Source organism: Alligator mississippiensis, chromosome 1 (assembly GCF_030867095.1).
Source record: "Alligator mississippiensis isolate rAllMis1 chromosome 1, rAllMis1, whole genome shotgun sequence".
Taxonomy (NCBI): Eukaryota; Metazoa; Chordata; order Crocodylia; family Alligatoridae; genus Alligator; species Alligator mississippiensis.
The window spans coordinates 106,308,150-106,323,097 of NC_081824.1; positions in this window are offsets into that span (position 1 = coordinate 106,308,150).

Genomic DNA, 14,948 nt, shown 5'->3' on the forward strand with positions numbered 1-14,948 from the left:
GATACCTCTGTAGTTGTTGCAGTTGCCCTTATCACCTTTATTTTTATACAGAGTGATGATGTTTGCATTATATATGCCTTGTGGTACCTTACCCCCCTTCCCAGCTTTTGAGCAGCAGCTGATGAAGGTATGGTAGTAGGCTTTCTTTCCCGCATTTGAGAATTTACACTGGAATACCGTCTTTTCCAGGCACATTGCCACTTCGTAATAAATCAATGGCCTTGCTTAACTCTTCTACAGTGGGCTCCACATCTAACTCTGGCATGACCTGTAGAGTTGGTACTTGGTCCAGTGATTCACTGGTGATGTTTCTTTCTTGTGGGTATAGCTCTGAGTAGTGTTTGACACAATAAGACATCTGCCTGCTTCTATCTGTAATGGCTTCATTATGATGAAACTTCAGAGGGGCAACCTTGTTGACAGTAGGGCCTAGAGCTTTCTTCAGACTATCTTACATGACTTTTAGGCTTCCTGTGTCAGGCTGTCTGAGGTGTAGTTGGGTGCCAGTGGCCAGATCGTGGATGTTGAGAAACAAGAAACCAAGAACTTTCCAGCTAGGAAGCTGGAACATCAGGACCACGTGTCCTGGCCTGACAGATGATGATGACCTACAGTACATGAGCAGAATATGGAAGTAAGTCTTGATTGACTGTGAGTAGTACAAACTCAACATTGATATTGCAGCACTCAAGGAAACAAGACTTGCAGATGCTAGTTCTATCTGAGAGGCCAATTATACTTTCTTTTGGCAACATAAAAGCACTAAAGAAAATTGTCTGCATGGCATCAGCTTCTCTGTGGGCAACAAGGTGGAAAAGCTTATAGAAATACTCATTGGTAAGTGAGAGTGAACCGTGTCACAGGGCAACAAGTCCGAGGGGCTGAAAACCCCAATGCTGGGGACGCAGAAGTGGCAGGGGAAGCCCAAAGACCCAGGGAGATGGCCCAGAAAGAGCTGTGACCTGGGGAAACTTACCTGGTGCAGATGCAGCAGTGGAAAACAAGAAGCAGTGCGCAGCACCACCCACACACTTCATAAGTAACCTCTTGGTTGCGGCTAGGATGGTGTAGAGGCATGATGGCATCTGCCATCACTGGGAACTGGATACAAGAGCTGGCATGAGAAGGAGAGACAAGGAGCAGTGGTGTAATAGCTGTGTGCTCCCAGCCAGCATGCCCAGCTGTGCTACATTCCGGGGATGCTGGGGACATCCCAGGGGAGATTCTACCCCCCAGGGAAGCAACGCTCAGGACCAAGGAAGGGAATGGTGCTGAGGATCTGAGGGCCCAGCACACATCAGGGACACAAGAGTGGGGAGAAAACCACTGCCTCCCTGCTTTTGGTTTTCTTCTGTTTGTTACTCCTGGGGCCTGAGATAGAGGTCATATTCCTTTGATGCCCTTGCCAGAGCCGAGAAGCCAGGAGCTCTCAGGGACTCTGGGAGTAGAAGATTGCATTTTGGCAGGGCCAGAAGGCCCATCCAACCAAGGGAAATGGTCTGAGGGAGTGAGACCATTTCCTCACATTCTTTGAGTTCCACAGGCCAAGCATGACAGAGAGTAACTGGCCATTCACCAGCAGACCCACAGCCACCACACAAGCCACCCAACCCAGCTGGAACCCACAGGTGGCTTGATTGGGGTGACGTGGCACGTAGGAACGTGGAAGAGCCCAGATCATTGACCATGCAGCTAGAGACCATCAGGTTGGTGCACGGAAGGGGTGTAGTGGAGGCAGAACCCCAGTGGTCGTCCATATGGAGCAACTCCAAGTGAGTCTGGGTCAAACAGAAGCCTCTTGCATCTACTCCTAAGAATAAGACATGGCAGATCAACAACAGGGGTTTCCCTTTGGAGATGCTGCTCAGTGGACGTTAGTGCCAGAGAAAGAGAAATCCCAGGCAAGGAACACCGGGCCCTGAACCACTCAGGAGCAGCATCTTGAGCTTAGATGGCCACACGTCATTTCACTTAGACTTCAGATGGCCATCGGCTTTGCAAACATCTTCAGTACTTATGCACCAACACTCAACTCCATCCCTGAAGAGAAGGATAAATTTGACAACACTCTGCACCAAGTTATCAAAGAAATACCATCAACTGAGCGACTATTCCTCCTCAGAGACCTCAATGCAAGGGTCGATGCAGGCATCAACTCATGGCCAGATTGCCTAGGATATTTTAGCATCAGCAAGATGAATGAAAATGGTCAACCACTTCTTAAATTCTGCACCCAAAACCAACTGTACATTACTAATTCATATTTTGCTGGAAAAGAGCACCACAAAGTGTCACGGTGCCATCCATGATCAAGCCACTGGCACCAATTAGACCTTGTTATTGTTAGGAGGAAAGATCTACCTTGAGTGCAGAAGACCCACATGTTTCACAGTGCCAATTTTGACACCAGCCACTCCCTGATCATTAGCAAAGTGAAGATTACAGCCAAGAAACTGCATAGAGCAAAACCTAAGAGCAAGTCCAAAATCAATATCACTAACACCAAGAGCCAGAGGAAGTGCCAAGAGTTTGTTAAGGTTTTCAAACTCAGCATGTTTGGGAAGTCACTATCAAAGAAGGCAGAGAAAATTTAGGAAAGTTTAAGAACTGAAATCCATGAAACAACTAAAGCTACATTTGGGGAAAAGAAACCATCTAGGATTCACATGTAGATATGTGAATATGGATTGGTTTAAAGAAAATGCAGAACTATTACCTCTCATCAACATCAGGAACACAGCCTATCTGGAACACAACAAGAAGCCAACTGAGAGCACCAAAGCAAGACTTGGAAAGGCAAAAAAAAAGGTACAGAGAGCAACCAGACATTGCAAATTAGTACTGGACTAAACTTTGTGATGAGATACTGACATTAAAATAAATGAGAACAAATAAGAAATCTAGTAAAAATAACAGAACAAGAATGTTATGCTTTGTCATAAGTGGATTACTGGATGATAAAAAATGTTTCCTTACAAAACAATTGATGCTTCATGGAAAAGCTTGAAAAATATTCTGTTTGGAAACAGCTCTATCTGAATGTCTCCCCACATTCATTAATTCTTCAAGCACAACCAGTTTTTTAACAGCCAAGATGAGCTTAAATTTTGAATGTGAACACCTCCAGGGTGTGAGACTGTCAGGTCTCACTTAAGTCTTTAAAATAGTCTTTGACTCAGGCTCGACTACAACTGGCAGTGACCTATTTTCTCACAACTGCTGGACACAGGTCATCAAGTCCAAATCTAAATCTCCAAATCAAATACTAATTCCAATTTTAATCTAATCCAGATCCAAATTTTGATACCACCTATTTTGCTTTTTCCACTTAGAAAATAATATTCATTAAATGTCCTACTATACTAGCTACATGTGAATCCTAGATAACAGGAGGGGGTGTTTTCAACTATCATCTGTGATCACAACATAAGATGGATCAAAAACTCTACTTAACAAAACTTTATTTTACAATGTAACATATCTATAATTGTACTAAGAATCAAATGTCAGGGGTATTTAAGTGCAAACTGTATTTAAGTGCAAGCTGTGCCTGAGAGCATTTATCTAGTTTGATTCAACTAACTGCATAAGCATTCAGGATACAGCTATACATTAGGAACATGCAATTTCTTGTAATTAATATGTGTGAACAATCAGTCATGTATTGTTAGGACAGGCAAAAAATAGCAGTTTATTCAGAAATGCAATTCTGTGCTGACTTATGTTCTGTGTACCTCCCATGGAGTCAATGTGAATTTACAAGATAAAGTGATGACTCAAAGTAATGCATAAAGCTACCCATTATTCAGTTTCATTGTTTTCTTCTTCATTCTAATCTTAACCTCTTTATTTAAAAAAAGATAATCATACTTACCACTGATATAAAATTTTTCATTTTCCATGTTTAACCAATCTAAACTAATTAATCTTCTCACCATTGTTACAGTATGATTATAGATCTTCTTTCTCTATGGTTCTCTTCCCTTCTGACTTTGTATGAGTGTTTCTACCTCTCCTTTGGAGACTCTTCTGCCATACCTTGATGGGAGAAAATAAATATATTACAAAGAAAAGGTTGCATGCATGCATACAATGACAGGTATCCTGCCTTGGGATCATTGTTGCAGGGCTCCATCTCCCATCAAACCCTGGCCATGCTCATCCGGTCTGGAAATTCAGGTCTGATTTTCTGGCAGCAAGCCAGATCATTCACTCAGCTTTTATCTTCAGCAGATCTGTTTGGCTGCTAACTAATAATCATTTTACCACCACATAGATTCAAGGACTGTTACCTAGCCCCCCAAACTTCCATGTAAATTCCTCTCTTTCTTTCTCTTTTTCAGTTCTGTTGTATAGTGTACCTTTCAGGGAAAGGCTCACAGTCTCCCTGTCCCCACTATCTTTTCCCAATAGTTAGTATTTTTCTAAGACTCACCAGTATTCCACAGGTGATTGCACTCTTTCTGGGTCTGTTCTGAGCCCAGTAAGGTAAGTTAGTGTTGACGTCTGCACCTCCATGTAGACTGCAGCAACCACAGCTGGTTGCTCTCTTTGTCCCCTTCCTGGGGAAACTAACCTTGTTGCTGGTTATTTTGAGGTTTCTCCAGCTCCTGTTCTCCTCTGGTCAACCTGCTTCTTTTATTTTTTTGCTTTGAGGTGTTGGGACTTATCAAAAAGGGAGATGTCATCTGATGACAGCATCTCTCTGTGCGGCATCCTGGGAGCTCCTAACAGGTAACTGCTTCATATTCTCTTTGTAACAGGTACTGATGTTGGTCACCCTGTTACATACCCCTCTTTACTTCAGAAGTTCCCCCCTTCCTTTACTAGAGTCTGGATCGTTTACTTCTTGAATAGAATCCAGCCTCTTGTCTTCTCCCAAAAATCTTCTGTCAGCCAATATTGTTGTTTCCTTCCCTAAGGAAGGGGAGACAAGATATCTACTGTTACATTCTTCCTTCCAGGGAAGTGCTGTACAGAGAAATAAAATGGTTGTAAGGCCAGGGACCATTGCATAATGCAGCCATTGTCTGTGTTTGAGGATTGCAACCACTTAAGCAGAGCATAATCTGTAATTAAAATGAATTTTCTCCCTAAAAGGTAATATCTGAAGAGTTCCATTCCCCACCGTACAGCCAGACATTCCCACTCTATACCATGTTTCTTCTCCTGAGAGTTTGCAACTGGCATAAGCTATGGGTCACTCTTCCCCTTGTACTCACTGAAATAATATGGCTCTGAGAGCTACCCCCAAGGCATCAGTTTGTAGAGAAAATGTCTCTTCAAAATTCAGAGTTTACAATACTAAATCCCAACAAAGAGCCTTATTTACTTTTTCAAAAGCATCCATAGCCCTCATAGACTACTGTAAACCCTTCTGTTTCCTTATTGTCAGGTCTGTTAGAGGGGTCACCAACTCAGAAAACCCCGGGATAAATCTTTGATAATAGCTCACTAGACCTAAAATGTACTAAAGTTGCTTACAATTTTGAGGTGGTTGGTAGTTTCTTATGGCCATGACTTTATTGGCCAATGGCTGAATGCAGCCCCTCCCACTTGAAAACCTAAATACTGAGTCTCTTTCTGCCTTAGAGCGTACTTCCTAGGATTAGCAGTCAGTCCCACTCCTCTCAACTCTCATAATACTGCTCTCAGGTGTTGTTGATGTTGTTCCCAATTGTCAGTAAAAATAATATCAATGCATGCTGTGAAATATGATTGATGGGAAACCAAGATTATGTCCATTAGCTGTTGAAATGATGTGACCACCCCATGCAGCCCAAAGGGTATGCATGTAAATTGGAACAAACCCCAGGGCATGCCAAAAGCAGTGTTTTATTTATCAAGCACTGCCATAGGGATTTGCCAGTATCCCTTAGTTAAATCAAAAGTCAATATGAAACATGCCTGGACTACTTTTTCTATCATGTCATCTATTTGCAGCATCAGAAATGCATCAAATATAGCCACCGCATTAACTTTCCTATAGTCCATGCACAGTCTGATAGAGCCATCAGGTTTAGGTACAATTACTATAGGGCTCCTCCATGGGCTGCATGATTGTTCTATAATTCCTTGTGCTTTCATTTTAGTCTAACTCATTTTTCACCAATTTCAGCAAATGTCTGAGTAACTTTCTCCAATGGTTCTCCAATGGTTCCTTACTATACAACCTGGAGGGGGTGTTTATATGCACCCCCTTTGCCTCCCCTGGCCACTCACTGAACACATCCTGAAACTCTCTCACTAACCTTTGAAACTTGCCTTTTTGATCAGTGGATAAGTCTGCCCCAATAGTAGGCCCTCCACCATTCTCATTTGTCAGGACAGGTCCTACCTCAACGTACAGCTCCTGAAAACACATATCATTTTGCATGAGCCAGCCTTCTTCCCCATGCCATTTCTTAAGTAGGTTTATGTTATAAATTTGTAACTTATTTGTCAGTTCTGTTCTCTGGACTTCATAATTCCCCCAGGCCTATCCCCCATGCCACCTGAAACAGCCCCTACCATCATGATAGTAATTTATGATTATTGTCCAGTAGGACTAGTACCCAGTTCCCCTCTCGAAGCTCTCTCTCTCTCTAGTTTGGCTATCATAATGTTGTTTTTGACGTATCTTACTTTCCTCTAGGTTTTCCTGAGCAATGTTCTCTACCTGTTCTAACCTCTCTTGAAACTCGCGTACCTGCTTCGGTGTATCCTCTCTTCCCAGAGTCTATTCTAGCCATCCCTCACAGATTACATCTAAGAAGCCTCTTCGGCAATGTTCATAAACCAATTCAAATGGCTTACACCCCATAGAAGCCTGAAGTACCTCCCTAATAGCAAACAGTAATGGGGATATCAGTAGTTCCCACTTTCTGGGGTCCCTTTCAATACATGCTCATAGCATCCCCTTTAGGGTGTGATTGAACCTTTCAACCAATCCATCCATTTGTGGATGGTGTCATGACCCAAAGGGTATGATTTTGTGTGTGCTTCGGCACTGCAGAATTATTTCCCGCCACATGGAGCTTTCTTTGCACGGTGCAATTCTCAGTTGCATAGAGAAAACCTCGGTGCAAAGAAGTTCCCGCCACCCGTATGTAAATTTGTTTCCCACTATTGGCTGTTCCTAATTTTTCCCACGTGGTGGCTAGCGATTAGCTTGCTAGCCATATAAGAGGCTTGAGCGGTTTCCGCCCAAGTTGGAGAAGGAGGACTTCACATCCATCTCGTGAAGAACTCTAAGCGCTCTGTAGAGCCTGATAAACTCCGCGTGTGCCTTAGAGGAGGATACAGGGGCCTGATCAACCTCTAGCCTCTCCCCGTCGCCGCACAATCCCTCGACGTACCCTTTCCTGTGCTCTCGTGGAGAGTCACCTTTCGGACTCTCATCGTGGTATCCAGATCTCTTCTCGGATTATTTCGTCCAGTTGAATCGACAGGCTCGCGGTTCTAGAGCTGTCAGCCAGCCTTGGACCAGAGTTCGCGGTTAGAACTCTTGTTTGCTCTTCTTCTTTCTATCTGTAACTGCAACGCAAGAAAGTTGGAGCCCTCGGGCTCCGCGGCCCCCCCCTCTGGCACCTCAGAGACGGCCACCCAGACGGAGCCCCTGGTTCCGGGCTCCACGCAGACGGAGCCCCTGGCTCTCGGCTGCGGGGGCTGCCTGTCCCTTTTTCAGGCTCTGGGGCCTGGGAGCATGGCGACCTCCCCTTGCGGGGTGTGCTCCCTTTTGGGGTCTCTGGCGCGCCAGCTGGAGGAGCTCCAGGCCACAGTCCACAGACTGCATGCCATCAGGGACTGCGAGCAGGAGATAGACTCCTACTGCCAGGCCCTTCTCCCCTGGGAGGCAGAGGGTAGATCACAGTCTCCCTCCAGGCCAGAGGAGGACTCTGGGACCTCCTGCTGTGTCCAGCCAGGGGCACAGACCAAGGTGGTCAAGGGCCCTAAGGCCCGCCGCACCAAGGCCCCTCCCCCGCCAGAACTGAGCAACAGGTATGCACCTCTTGCTGCTCCAGCAGAGCCTGCTGAGTTGCCGGCCCCCACAGGCAACATGGGCCTAACTGCAGCTCCCGCCCCTGCTCTCCCCAAGACAAAATGTAAGGTGTTTGTTGTGGGAGACTCCCTCCTGAGGGGGACGGAGGGGCCAATCTGCCACCCTGACCCCTTAGCCCGGCAAGTCTGCTGCTTCCCGGGGCCCGCATCCGGGACATTGCAGAGAGGATCCCCAAGCTCCTCAAACCCTCAGACCACTATCCCATGCTCCTTATTCATGTGGGCACCAATGACACGGCTCAGAGCACTCCCAGCCAGGTCATGAGGCGCTACAGGGATTTGGGAGCGGGGCTTAAGGGTCTGGGGGCACAGGTGGTGTTCTCGTCGATCCTCCCAGTCTCAGGCTATGGGCTGAGAAGGGACAGGAGGATCTATGTGGTCAACCAAAGACTGAGGCGCTGGTGTCGTCAGGAAGGCTTTGGCTTTCATGACCATAGCCCGCTCTTTGGCGAGAGAGGCAGCGAGCTGCTGGGAAGAGATGGTCTCCACCTCTCTCCCCTAGGGAAGAGGCTCTTCTCAGCCAGACTGGCTGACCTGCTCCACCGGGCTTTAAACTAAGCCCGCTGGGGGACGGGGGGACTACCGCCACTGCTGGCCTGCTGAACAATCCTTCCAAAGCCAGCGGATCACGGCACTCAAGGGAGCCCACCCCAGCCCCAGCCCTGGTAAAATCTGTGGGCAAGGAAGGAGCCCCCCAGGGGGCACTTGCCTGCCTGTACACAAATGCCAGGAGCTTGGGGAATAAGCAGGAGGAGCTCATCCTCCTGCTCAGTGCAAACAATTATGATGTCATAGGAATCACACAGACCTGGTGGGACTCCACCCATGACTGGACCACGGGGATAGATGGCTATACCCTGTACAGGAGGGATCGTGTAGAGAAAAGGGGCGGGGGTGTAGCTCTCTATGTTAAGGAAAGCTACGCGTCCCTGCAAGCCGATATTGGCGACGGCTGGAGACCCTCTGGGTTAAAATCCGTGGGGAACACGGCACAGGGGACACAATGGTGGGAGTCTATTACAGACCTCCCACCCAAAGTCCTGAGCTAGACCAGGAGTTTGCCCAGGAACTGGCTGAGGCAGCTTGCTCCAGGACCATGGTTGTCATGGATGACTTCAATTACCCAGACATCTCGTGGGAGGATCGCTCAGCAAAATCTGAGCGGTCGCAGAGCTTCCTCTCGTGCGTGGATGACGTCTACCTGACTCAAGAAGTCTATGGGCCAACGAGAGGCAAAACGCTGCTCGACCTGGTGCTGGCTACTGGGGAGGACCTAGTCGGCGACCTAGTGATCGATGGGAAGCTGGGTGACAGCGACCACGAGCTGATCACCTTCACCATCCACCGAAAAGCTGGCAAGTCGGTCAGCAACACGCAAGTCCTTGACTTCAGGAAAGCCGACTTTGACAAGCTCAGGAGGCTTGTCAGAGAGGCCCTAAGGGACTGTGACCACAGGGAGAGGGGAGTTGAAGAAGAGTGGTTGCTCCTCAAGGCAGCAATCCTCAATGCACAAACTAAGTCTATTCCATCTCAGAGGAAAGGCAGCAAGAGGGCACAGCAGCCCCCCTGGCTCCCCAGGGACCTAGCAGACCTCCTGAGGCTAAAAAGAAAGGCCTACAAAGGATGGAGGATGGGAGTCACCTCCAAGGAGGATTATTCTGCACTGGTCCGGTCCTGTAGGGAGCAGACCAGGAAAGCCAAGGCTGCAACTGAACTCCAGCTAGCTTTGAGCATCAAGGACAATAAAAAGTCCTTTTTCAGATATGTGGGGAGCCGGAGGAAAAGCAGGGGCAACGTTGGACCCCTGCTGAACCAGATGGGGCAACTGGCAACTGACGCCCAGGAAAAAGCCAACCTATTAAATAGGTACTTTGAGTCGGTCTTTCATCAGCCCCATGGGACGCCTGTGCCTGCTACAGGGCCGGGAAGTCCGGGTGAGGGTGATCCCCTGCTCTCCATTAATGCTGACTTTGTGAAGGAACATCTTGAGAAGCTGGATACCTTCAAGTCAGCCGGCCCTGACAATCTTCACCCCAGGGTACTCAAGGAGCTGGCGAGCATCATAGCCCAGCCTCTAGCGCGGATCTTTGAAAACTCTTGGCGCTGTGGTGTAGTGCCCGAAGACTGGAAGAAGGCCAACGTGGTGCCTATCTTCAAGAAAGGGAGGAAAGTGGATCCGGCTAACTATAGGCCCATCAGCCTGACTTCTATCCCGGGGAAGATCTTAGAAAAGTTTATTAAGGAGGCCATCCTTAATGGACTGGCTGACGCCAACATCTTAAGGGATAGCCAGCACGGGTTTGTTGCGGGTAGGTCTTGCTTGACCAATCTCATTTCCTTCTATGACCAGGTGACCTATCACCTGGACAAGGGAGATGAGATTGATGTCATATATCTTGACTTCAAAAAAGCCTTCGATCTGGTATCCCATGATCGTCTCTTGGAGAAACTGGCCAATTGTCGCCTTGGGTCCCCCACGATCCACTGGCTGGAAAATTGGCTCCGGGGTCGGACCCAGAGGGTAGTAATTGATGGAAGTCACTCATCGTGGTGTCCTGTTACCAGTGGGGTCCCCCAAGGCTCTGTCCTTGGACCCATACTGTTCAACATCTTCATTAATGATGTGGACACTGGAGTCAGAAGCGGACTGGCCAAGTTTGCCGATGACACCAAACTTTGGGGCAAAGCATCCACACCAGAAGACAGGCGGGTGATCCAGGCTGACCTGGACAGGCTCAGCAAGTGGGCGGATGAGAATCTGATGGTGTTCAACGCCGATAAATGCAAGGTTCTCCACCTTGGGAAAAAAAACCCACAGCATCCTTATAGGCTCGGCAGTGCTATGTTGGTTAGCACTATGGAAGAAAGAGACTTGGGGGTCATCATTGACCACAAGATGAACATGAGCCTGCAATGCGATGCTGCAGCTAGTAAAGCGACTAAAACGCTGGCTTGCATCCATAGATGCTTCTCAAGCAAATCCCGGGACGTCATTCTCCCCCTGTACTCGGCCTTAGTAAGGCCGCAGCTGGAGTACTGTGTCCAGTTTTGGGCTCCACAATTCAAAAAGGATGTGGAGAAGCTTGAGAGAGTCCAGAGAAGAGCCACGCGCATGATCAGAGGTCAGGGAAGCACACCCTACGATGACAGGCTGAGAGCCCTGGGGCTCTTTAGCCTGGAAAAGCGCAGGCTCAGGGGTGATCTGATGGCCACCTACAAGTTTATCAGGGGTGACCACCAGTATCTAGGGGAACGTTTGTTCACCAGAGTGCCCCAAGGGATGACGAGGACGAATGGTCACAAACTACTACAAGATTGTTTCAGGCTGGACATAAGGAAGAACTTCTTTACTATCTGAGCCCCCAAGGTCTGGAACAGCCTGCCACCGGAGGTTGTTCAAGCGCCTTCATTGAACAACTTCAGGATGAAACTGGATGCTTATCTTGCTGGGATCCTATGACCCCAGCTGACGTCCTGCCCTTTGGGCGGGGGGCTGGACTCGATGATCTTCCGAGGTCCCTTCCAGCCCTAATGTCTATGAAATCTATGAAATCTATGAAAGTTTTCCTCCCTGCACCGCGACCATCTACGGTGTAAGTAAAATAATCTTTAATCAACCTCTACGCGTCAGTGCCTAATTCTAGTTCACCGTGCCAACCCTTTCCCCGGCCCACGTGCCTGGGCTGCTGGCCACAGCCCCCCCGATTCCGACATGGCGACGAGGATGGGATACAGGGAAAGCACGATAGAACTAGAATTAGTTGAGAACTGCCCTTGGCAAAGTGGGAAACGCGACGTAGAAAGCGTTGTGGAACTGGAGGCGCATATCGCTTACCACCAGGCAGGCGGAACAGGTGAAAGGTTTATCAGCGGACGCCTTTCGCTGAAGGTAGAAGAGGGAACTTCCAAAGACGGAGCCCCAAGAGAGAGGGAAGTGTATCTTCACCCCGCAGCATTCAGGTGTATAATGAATGATGAGCGGGTCCTGTTTAGGCCCCTCGACACTGTGTCCCTCGCCAGAGTCAACCCAGCAGGTGCAATAAACCCGACCCTCACCCGAGAGTGTGCCTGTTGCCTAAGAGGTGCTCGGGAGAGTGAAGAACCGGGGCCGATCGACCAGTTCACCCCCTTTATGCTGGCGTCTAGATTGAGGGGTCGCGAGCTTCTATCTGAGCTCCACAAAGATCTGGAGATGGAGGAACGCACCGCAGATGAGAGGGTAACCCCGAGGTACAACAAGGGGGGAATGTTAAATGCAACTTTTCGCACTGTAAGCGATCTAATGCAGAAAAATTTAAGTTTGAAAGCCCAGCTGTGTATGGCCATTCAAGCGGTCAAAGAAGTGGCTGTGAAAGAAAACCTTGAGACGCCATGCGAAGATGGCACTGAGCAAGAGGGAGACTGTGTGGAGGAGCCAGAAGAGAAGGGTGGAGCTTCAGAGGAACTCACAAGAGTTCAGCCGGCGACCTCGCCCACCGACGCAGCGTCGCTTCCGGCGACCACGCCTTCTTGCCGACGGAAGGGAGAATCAAGTGGAGGAGTGCATCCGCCCCTCCTGCCTGAAACAATAACAGCAGCAGCGACTCCCGAAGTAACACCTCATCCTGTAGCAACAACCAGCCGAGTTGCTACTACCTATTACGCTCGCACCAGAACTGAACTGCAGGATTTGTGCAGAGAATCAAGAATCCAACCTGAAGAAACTCTAGCTGTATGGTTGGGACGTTTGGTCATGGAACTTGGGTCTGACCTGCTAAACCAGGAAGAAGCAAGCTTCTTGGTCAGACAAGCTTCGTGGAGTAGAGGACATGTCACTGACATCGACATGGTGGCATTTAACGTTCACTGGCCTATTCCACTGCCAGCGCTTGTTGCAGGACTGATTGGTCAAAAGGCCCACGCATGGCATGATGGACAGCCAGAACATACCGGCGCAGAGCAACTCATGCTAACGATTATCGGAGTCTCGTACCATGCCTGGAACCCCAGAGCATGTGCACTAGGACTGACATCACTCCAGCGAATAAGACCATGGCCTCACCGTCATCTACGAAATCCTGGAACCGTTCCAGTAACCATCCACAGCATAGATAGTTGTCTTGAAGTTTATGGGCGAAAGAACATCGTTGTCCTCCGGATTCTGCTTAACCCAATGGTGAACCAACCCATGAGTGATCTTCTGCATCAGTTGTCATGACTGCATATCCTAATGGAGCCAAGAATATCCAGTGATCGGGAACGTCGACACCCGACCGAGGCTCAAGGCGCAAGACATCGTGAATCCAATCTTCCATCGTTGCCACAGAGAACACCAGAGGAGCGATACACGTTTGGATTTCTCCTACAGTGTTCTGGACTCAATAAGAGGCAACTTCGGATTTTAGGGGACACAGGCCAATGGCAACTGGCCTATGAGTTAGGTTTTCATTATCTGGAAGAACTGGATGACGAATCCTCGACGATTTCATCTAGTTGAGTGTACAAGAGATGGTTGTCCAGAGTAGAGTTGTGTTCAAACACCTATATTATATGTTTTAGAAATGATAGTGCGGTTCCATGTGAATTTTGTAAATATTAGTGAAATAACTGTTTTAAGAGAATTCTTTTCACAGATCCGGAATTCAGAGTGCGTGGCGGAGAGAAGCCCCAAGAAGGATAACATCATCGGCAGAAGTGAGGGCTTGACGCGCGACTTCGCCATGACGCCCACTGAAGCCCTGATCATGCAATTTTTTGTTATGAATCTGGTTATGTGTGTATGTATTTGTGCCAGCTATTATTTAATTCGATCCCTGGAGGACGAACTTCTTATGTTAGCTGATTTTGTGTTTACCCGTTTAGTTCAACGACCCGTTATAAGAGCTACTGGCGACCCGAGTGATGAGCATGTGGTATAATTCAGCTCTGCCTTCAGCAAGGGGGGATGTCATGACCCAAAGGGTATGATTTTGTGTGTGCTTCGGCACTGCAGAATTATTTCCCGCCACATGGAGCTTTCTTTGCACGGTGCAATTCTCAGTTGCATAGAGAAAACCTGGGTGCAAAGAAGTTCCCGCCACCCGTATGTAAATATGTTTCCCACTATTGGCTGTTTCTAAATTATTCCCACGTGGCGGCTAGCGATTGGCTTGCTAGCCATATAAGAGGCTTGAGTGGTTTCCGTCCAAGTTGGAGAAGGAGGACTTCACATCCATCTCATGAAGAACTCTAAGCGCGCTGTGGAGCCTGATAAACTCTGCGTGTGCCTTAGAGGGGGATACAGGGGCCTGATCAACCTCTAGCGTCTCCCCGTCACCGCACAATCCCTCGACGTACCCTTTCCTGCGCGCTCGTGGAGAGTCACCTTTCGGACTCTCATCGTGGTATCCAGAGCTCTTCTCGGTTTATTTTGTCCGGTTGATTCAACAGGCTCGCGGTTCTAGAGCTCTCAGCTGGCCTTGGACCAGAGTTCGCGGTTAGAACTCTTGTCCGCTCTTCTTCTTTTCTATCTGTAACTGCAACACAAGAAAGTTTTCCTGCCTGCACCGCGACCATCTACGGTGTAAGTAAAATAATCTTTAATCAACCTCTACGCGTCAGTGCCAAATTCTAGTTCACCGTGCCGAGCCTTTTCCCCGGCCCACGTGCCCGGGCTGCTGGCCACAGTCCCTTGGCCCCGACAGATGGTAGACAGATATTTTGAGTTGTTGGATTTTGAGTGTAGCACAAATCCCCCTAAGGATGCTAGGCATAAAATTCCTTCCTTGGTCTGTAAGAATCTCCTGTGGTATCCCTATCCTAGATACCCTTTTTATAGGTTCCTCCACTATTTTGGGGACCTCAGAAATGGACCTCAATCTAATAGCTTCTGGAAATCTCATGGCATAGTCTACCAACACTAGGACAAATTGATATCTTGCACTGGTCTT